This window comes from Amblyomma mixtum, chromosome 2 (assembly GCF_055824585.1).
Source record: "Amblyomma mixtum isolate Tamu chromosome 2, ASM5582458v1, whole genome shotgun sequence".
In the NCBI taxonomy this organism is placed as follows: domain Eukaryota; kingdom Metazoa; phylum Arthropoda; class Arachnida; order Ixodida; family Ixodidae; genus Amblyomma; species Amblyomma mixtum.
This window is the reverse complement of record NC_143013.1, coordinates 146534-155713: the sequence shown is the minus strand read 5'-3', so window position 1 is coordinate 155713 and position 9180 is coordinate 146534.

Sequence of the window (9180 nt, the reverse complement as noted above, 5' to 3'; positions counted from 1 at the left end):
GCACCGACACAGCAAAATTCTTCCCAAATAACCAAAACAGCTTAGAACGGTTCCACGAAGTGCACTCTGAACACGCAGAGAAGAACGGCTAGATGCATTACACCATTTCTTGTCACCAGAACTTTCACAGATAGCATAGGCCAGGGCTATAAGATAAAAAACCAGCAAACGGTGACCTCCTACTAGTAATCCTGTACAACCACCAGCACGAAAAGTAAGCAGAAGTCACCTCTTATGGAGACACACCTGTGACACTCAACCCACCCCGATCCTTGAACACAGTGCGAGGAGTTAACGCAGACGACGGCCTTAGGCATGTAACAGAAGTACTTCTTGAAGGACTAGAGGAACAAAACGTGACTAACGTGTAGATAATAAAAATGAGGAGAGGCGACCAAGAAATAGCCACGAAACACATCATCCTGACTTTCGCATCAAGCATATACTCCCAGAATCCGTAGAAATCGGCTGTATGAAACTTCACTTCGGGCAGTACATACCAAACCCACGACGTTGCTTTCAGCGCCAACGGTATGGCGACAGCTCTCAGAGCTGCCGAAGCCAACTGACTTGCGCGAAGCATGCTTCACACGAACATGATTCTGATAACTGTACACTTAAACCACATCTGTGCGTAAATCGTGAGGGCAGCCATCCGGCGTACTCATGTGCATGCCTAATAGCGATATGCGAAATACGCAGCGCCAACTCTCGCCGCTCCGAGAACCAAGTCCTCCGTGTTGGTTCCGTACAGAAAACGAAACCGCGGCCCAGCGTTTCGTTAAAACGGCTGCGCTTCGTTTGAAAAGTGAAATGCCGATGGGCTTTTACGCTACGGTGTCCACTATACAAAGAAACTACGATGCGTGCCAGAACCTGGTGTGTTCTAGCTTGTCGCTTTTCTATTTCTTTTACTCTGTCCCAACGTTCTCCAAATGTCATGCGATCGAGGTACAAACTTAGGCTCTAAGCACGAAAACATTCTAAAAAAAAACTATAATATCTTCCGCCGCAACCGAGAGCAGGTTAGCAGACGTTCGGATGGCGTTCCCATCATCGTTAAAAATGGAGATGCATTTCGCGAACACAAGCTTAAAACTAGATTAGAAACTGTGGCAGCCATCCTACAAACATTTAAAACATTTACGGTATGCTGCGTGTACCTGGAGCGACATGTTAATCTAAGCAATCATGAATTAGAAGACCTTTTGGAGCAGCACCCAGAGCCATATCTAATATCTGGAGATTTTAACGCGCACTCCAGCTTTCAGGGTACTGACAAAACTGACACTAGAGGACAATTCATTGAGGATGTTATACTGTGTAATGACCTCTATCTATTAAACACTGGAAAACCAACCTGTTGTTCTCCTAGCTCAGGACAAATGAGCTGTATAGATTTATCTTTTAGTTCGCCATCTATTTTTAGATACAAAATGGGATGACCTAGATAACCCACATGGAAGTGATCATCTGCCTATACTAATCAACATCTTCACTAGAAGTCACTCCATCAAAATCATGACGTTGGAAGCTGCATCTCGTCTACAGGGCACTGTTCCGAGAAAAGGCCAGCCTAGAAAAAAATAGTTACCGACAACCTCAGTTTTAGACAACCTTAACGAACTTTTCACGACGTGTACTATTACCGCTGCGCGCCTAGTCATCCCTCAGTCCTCTGGAGTAGTAAAACAGAGTAAAAAAGTATTGCATACAAGAACGTAGGGAAGCTAAAAAGATAGAAAAGAATGCTTGGGGATTTTCCCGTAGGTATGCAACGCAGGATAATTGAACAAACTTTGGTTTGGTTTGGTTTATGGGGTTTAACGTCCCAAAGCGACTGAGGCTATGAGAGACGCCGTAGTGGAGGGCTCCGGAAATTGGGACCACCTGGGGTTCTTTAACGTGCACTGACATCGCACAGTACACGGGTCTGTTAAGAAGGCGAGAGCGAAAGACCGATGTATCCGTCACAGTGCCGCAAAAACTTCTCGGCAAAATTATGTGTCGTCATAAACAGCTCAACAACATTAAAACACATATGGGAGAAAGCTCTAAAGATAAATGGCAGCTATTCCCCATTCACAGTTCGCCTTCTGACAGCCCCTGCTGTACAGACAGATATAGAACAGGAAAGCATTTCGGGTGAATACTTTTCTGCAGTTTCCAGTTCGTCACAGTACACAGAAACAGTCATAACATACAAAAACACAGCTGAAAAACACACTGACAACAAGTGGCAGCACAAATGAACCTTGCAATAGTTCAATCACGCTTCAAGAAATCCATGAACTAATTTCCACTGATAAAAAGGCTGCACCCGACCCATATGAAGTACCGTCTTTGTCAAAAGTAACCAGGCTGGATGGTTTGCTTCTAGCTCGTGCAGTGGAGCCCTTACGGCTTCCCTGAAGCTGTAATGGTCGTTAAAGGTAAGGACTGGGTGTCTTCTTACCTTCCAACATCTTTTGATCTTTAGGAAAGCCCCATGGGCTCCACTATACAAGCTAGAAGCAAACCATGCAGCCTGGTTACTTTTGACAAAGACGGTACATTATCAAATGCCAGCCTATCTCTCCAGATATGTCGTAGATACACTTTGAAGACTTTTTTGTAACAAATTTTGGGCATTGGGTAAAGTACCCGAAGCCTGGAGAAAAACTATTATTGTGCAGTTTCTTAAACCAGGAAAGCCACCAACCTCTCCTATAGTAGGATACAACTTAAAAAAACAGCAGTTGCTAACACTGGGCTGCGGTTCGCGGCGTCTTGTATTACTTCGCTGCCCAATCGCAACTGTAAACAAAATCAGCTTTTTAATGTTTGACTATATCAGACAATCCATGTATAAGAATTCTAGAGCTCATAATTTTTTTGTTGTGATAAAACCTCTTGTTTACGTAACAAAAAACGTTTAAGCAGCGGACTATGTTTTTGTCGTGGAGGAATTCTGTGCGCGGAGGCTGAATGTGGGCGGAGCTTCACTGCAGACTTAAGTTGTATCCGACTATAACAATTATAGACCCATAGCCCTTACCGGTTGCCTCTCAAAATACTTTGAAAGTGTCCTGAATATGAGATAAACTTTTGTCCTTCTATCCTCCGAACTTCTTGACATCCGTCAGTGTGGTTTTAAAAAGGGATGCTCCACTCCAGATCACCTAGTTCGTCTTGAAATGCTGTCCGGGAAGCTCTTGTACACAAACAACACTGCAGTCTCTTTTGATTTAGAGAAGGCATACGACACAACCTAGAGGTTCGGAATTATTCAAGACCTTGCCGAGCTTGGCATCCGAGGCAGAATGTTGACCTGCCTAAAAGACTTCTTATCTAACCGTTCATTCCATGTACGCCTAGGCTCAACCCTTTCGAGGAATTTCATTAAGTAAAATGGATTACCACAGGGGCGTATTTTAAGCGTAACACTTTTTGTTGTAAAGGAGAACTCTGTTATTAAAATAATTGCAAGGTGCATTATGTATTCACTCTATGTAGACGTTCTTCAGATGGGCTGCACATCGTCCAATGTGCCAACAAGTGAAATAAACTGACAACATGGACAGACAGAAATGGTTTCCGCTTTTCTTTAGAGAAAACAGTGCCCTTTTTTTTTTTTCTCTCTGAAACGAGGCTTAAAGGCAGATTCCACCCTACACCTGAACGAAACTGAGCTACCCGTAAAAGATCAACATAAATTTCTAGGCATAACGTATGACATAAAGCTCCCTTGCCAGCCTCTCATAAACGCGCTGAATAAGAAAGCCTTCCGATCCTTGAGCATACACAAAGTACCTTCACGAAAACACTGGGGGGCAGATAGGACATGTCTTTTAGCAATATACCACTCTGTGGAACGCTCTGTCCTGGTTTATGGATGTATATTGCATGGTCAGCGAGACCATCGTATCATAAACGAGTGGATCCATTACATAACTTTCCACTGGTGCCTACAGGTAGTTGCCCATAAATAGTCTTGATGTAGGAACTAACCAACCATCATTTACAGACAGAAGAACCATGCTTACGTGTTCATATATTCTAGAAATTCGTTCACAACCTAAACACGTCTGTCACCAAATAGTTACAATGTGCCCTTCTAGAATACTTTTTAACAATAAACCGCAAACTACCAGGCCACATGCTTTTGCGTTTTGAAGAGATGTGCCAAAACATCTTCGTAGAAGACACATTACCTGGCATTGATCGAAGACGAGTTCCACTGCGGCCCTTGGTACAATTTTCCTGCAATCTGTGATTTCACTCTTGCAGAGTTCCGTAAAAAAACAAACCACAAAGCAACTTGTAATAGAAGACCTTCTTGCGCTCGGGGAAAAGTACAGTACTTTCAGAGCTTTTTGTACAGATGGTTCAGAAACAGATGTTTACGTTGGAAGCACAGTGGCACAAGGGAATTTGAATAAAATAGTAAGGCTTCCGCAATGTGCTTCCATCTTCACTGCCGAATGTTACGCCATCTGTGCAGCCACTGAAAGAATACTAAACAAGAACCTCGCAAATACATTATTTACACAGACTACATTATCAGGGGGACGTAATTACGGCAGCTTTTAACACATACAGCCGTTCATTTAACAAAAAAAAAAAAAGAACGAAAAAGCAAGAGAATCGCAGGTTTTCAGGTGTAATCGTAGTGCTTCCCTCCGAGTCGTGAACAATATTTCCGTGTATTCTCGCTTCATACATATTAGGGAGTTTTAGAATAGGGGGCCCCAAGCTTTGGGGGCCCCAAGAAGCTTGGGGCGTCGAAGTGCGCATGCGCAGAACGCAAGGCCCGCCCTGCGTCTTGGGTTAACGTTAGGGGCGAACGCTATTTCGGCAAAATAGCGTGCGCCCCAACGCTGCTCTACGTTCAGGCAACATGGCGGCGCCCGTCGAAGCGGGGCCTCTCACTACACCACCGATTCGTTGTCGCCGCTACTCTGTGTATTAAGTTCACGGCAAACGAAAGGCGCACGAAGCTTTCGCTTTGTCTGAAGATGCCCGCACCACAAAATTTTAGCGATGAAGTGCTCTAAATTTTCAGATTGCTCCCGTGTTTACAGAGCTGCTAGGCTTAGCGAGTACGCAGTGTTTGGTCGCCATGGAGATGACTTGGCGGGACATTCGAACAGGGTTTTCCGCCTCAGTAGTTCGTCAGCAGGAGGCAATTACCTTTTGTTAATAAATAGCTTTACAGTTTATTACAAATAACGATTTGAATTAGCAATAAATATAAGTCTTTCATTTACCTTCAGTAGTTGCTTAAGTTTTGAGCCGGTGCGGCGCTACGAACAAAAGCGTGCCCATCCACGTGCATAAACATGTGCCTGTTCTGTCAAAACAAACAGTGCTCCTTTGAACACGAGGCGGAATGGCATCGGAAAAAGCAGCAGCTGCCCACGTGCGCGTCCGCTTTACGATAGAGGACGATATAAATATATTGAGAGAAGTTTACGCTACAAACCCATTTGAGGATCCCAGGAGATGGGATCAAGTAGCCGCATTAATTTCCCAGGGAACTGGGAAAAATGTGTCGAAAAGGGCTATACGCGACCGGGTGGACCTGCTGCTAGCACAGTTCGAGCGAAACGACAGGGCCAACCTTGCAAAGTAAGTAACATCTAAGCTGTTTTTTTTTCGTTTGCTTTTACGATCACTACGCGAGTCGGTTGCGATTAATTTCATGCTTGCTGTGTTGCTCGTAATTCCAACTCGCGATGCTTTAATACCTCATTGTGCTATCACAGGTCCGGAACTGAAGAAGAGTATGACGAGAAATGTCACCTTCTGCAGGATGTACATGACATGGCCAAAGAATTTGGTCATGTGATAAAGAAAGCGGCGACAAACAAGGTCGCCTTCTGCCGCCCCCAGGCGCGGTCCGGAGTGCCGTCGGCGAAAGCGCGGGCGTGCGCGTCCAGGGATGGAGCCGCAGCCATTCACACACCAGACCAAGAAGGCCCTGTGCTGCCTCCACAGATGCAGAGCTCGTGTGAGTGTCCTCTGAACGGAATGACTTGGATATATGTCTGTGCTAACCCCACACTTTCTTTGTGGGACTCTAGAAATTGTTTGCTTGGCATTCATGCACTGCTGCAGAGTACGCTTCACCAGTTCAGAGTGGCAGCAAAGCCAGTGTGCTTGCGAATACTTCTTTCCTGCCTGAGGTACTAGTAACATTGCTCTCAGCAAATATAGTGCGAATGTAAATGTAAGCACTGCCCTACTGAAAAATCCGGTATGAATTTTAAACCGGAACCGCATAGCGGGTTATTGTACAGGATTTGCGATACCGGATTACCTGAGTATCCTGTACAAAACAGGAGAGTCCTGTATTATACAGGACTATCCTGTTTCATACAGGATATTCCGGTAATCCGGTATCGCAAATCCTGTACAATAACCCGGTATGCGGTTCCGGTTTAAAATTCATACCGGCATACAGGACAGTCCTGTATTCTACAGGCTAGGCCCTTATAGACCTTATGCGAAATGCACTGCCATCTAGCGGTCGCCGCGCGCGATCCGCCATGTTGGAGGATAGCCGCCGGATTCACAGCACGTACTGGTACACGCTCGTCGCGCGCGCTCGAGTTTCACCGTCCTCAGCATGCCCATATATTGCTTAGTGTCTTGCTGTACGCAGAAAGGTTAAAAAGACGCCCAAGGAAAAAAGGCAAGAGTGCTTGATTTGAGCGCATTTCTATTTTTGGACTTCGATCCCCGACATCGGCGATACAAATGTTGCAGTATACCGTCGCTACATGTCGAGACGTCGCGAAACGCATTTCGTTATCACCATGTATCACATGAAATTAGAAATAAGGTTTGTAGGCACGAATAAAATATCACACAAAAGTAGTTTTTCTCCTGCGATTGCCCGTGAAGTGCTGCGATTATCGGCCTCACAAGAGAGTAATCGTGATCAGCTGTTCAGTGGTACGGGTCGCGCTTTGTCAGAACCATCGCTCCTAGCGTTATCCGCCGCAGCGGTTACACTCGTTAGTTTTTAGTGCGAATATTTGTTTCGACAGAAACACCAGCAAGGGTCAAGTGCCCGTGGCACGAAACGTTTGTGCACTGCAAGTCAGTCAATCGTTTCTGTTAGACCAGGGAAAGGTGCCTATTTTGTGGAGCGACGGCTTGATTGCATCATTGCATGTAGCGATTTCACTTAACCGACCGGTTTCCCCGAAACCGTGCGTTGTGTAAAAAAAAAAGAAAGGACCGTAAGGGAAGCCGCTCAAGCGGTACCATAGTTGCAACTAGTAGCGGGAATGCATAACGCGTGTAGAATCCTCCAAAAATCTCAGTGCACAACTGCTTGCTCGTCGTGGTAAAGCCACAGACACTGCTGCATTCACGGGCTACGTGTTTTTAACGGCGATAGTCCAAGAATGGTAAACAGTTGTGTAGTGGGGTCGTGCGAGGACCTAGGGGTCTATGTGCCCGGTAATAATAATAACGTGTTTTCTTTCTCTGTCTAGGGCACTAGGGCAAACTACGGGCTCTGGGCGCTAGAGCACTAGGGCAAACAAACAAATGCTGTATGAACTTTTCAAGGAAAATGAAAAGCGTCGCATGTTGACAGGCCACTTTTTTCGACACTGCCAACATGAGCGTGAAGTTTACTATCGTTCGCTTTCGGTGTCGACGCAACACACAGAAAACGCTACCACAACATCAGCAATTCAAGCGGCATGCCCGTTCGCAAAAAGTATCCAACCAAATAAAAACTGACTCAAACTAGACTGAAATGCGCACATTTTTAGCCGTAAACGAAAATTACACTTGCTTCGTACATTTCTTGGTGTTCAGCGTCGGCAAACTGACGTAGGACTACGTGAAAAACTTGTATCCCCGTACCAGGTGGCGTTCGGAAAGTGTTTTGGACGCGTAGTAAGTGTCTGCGAAGTCGCTTGGAAACTTGGGCAGCAGAAACAGGTCGACTGACCATTCAGTCATGTTTACAGGCTCAAGTGACAGGAAATAAGATTTTCGAGCCAGCACAGCAGTAAGGAAGCTAACGCAGGGCACGCCTAAATCCAGAGAGTAGAGGCGGAACGAGCTTCAGTCATCCTCCAACATGGCGGATTTCTGCTGGTTCTTCTTTTCTCCGATAGATGGCAGCAATTTTGCATAAGGTCTATTATACAGGAGGGCCCAGTATCACAGGACAAAGGCAGGAATAAAATGCTTCAAATATATCCCACTTGGACTAAATCTGCCCAAAAACTGGGGCCATAAGTGTACATGCCAAATGCTGCAATATACAGAGCCTCAGAAACTGGTAATCTGCGATTATCAGCGACTCGTATTGCAGTCGATGTGCAATTGTGTTATTTGCTCCCAGCTTTTACCAAGTATTGGTAGCTTGGTGAGTATTATAATGCATCAAAAACTCCAAAAGATGTTTATTTTTTTCGCATGTCTTGAACCAGCTCACTGAGGTAATAATTTAACTCTTTGCGACGATCTACCGGCGTTGGGGTCTCTACAGGGTGCTGGCCAATGAAGTAGTCAAAAGCACCTGCTGAAAAGTAAATATGATTGGTAGTACATAATGCCCCCAGCTTATCATTTAATTGGGCACTGACACACAACATAATGCATTGAGCACTGTGACATGCAACTTACGGCCATTATTACTTTATTCATTGCACAAATGCATAGAATCGCTTCAATTACCTAAATATACTGAGCATTCTTTAGCCAAAGCACTACGCACACTAAATATAGTCGAAACGTTGAATCAAGATGCAAGAATATATCTCGTTAGTGTATGTATGCTCTCTGCAAAATTCGATGATATTCATAGGCATATTTATTTAACCATGACATGAACGCCCGCCCTGAACTTGAAAATTTGTATCTTTCAACCACACAAGAACACTGCCTGGTACATAAGAGAAAAATATATATTTACTGATACCAGCAGTCTAGGGCAAACATCGCGTCCCATGAATTTTAGAACCGCACCTTGTCCATATTTTACCACCGTGATAAATTATTAGACTTCAACGATTGCTTCGATGCGCAGACACAACGTACAGTACCTTAGAATCTCGCACAGTCCGTATGTCGACGTCGTCGCGGCGAACAGCACGCTCCCACGTAATCCTACGTGAGTCTTTTGGGAACGAAAACACAAGCACTTTTGGCCCGTTGTCATAGTTTCCT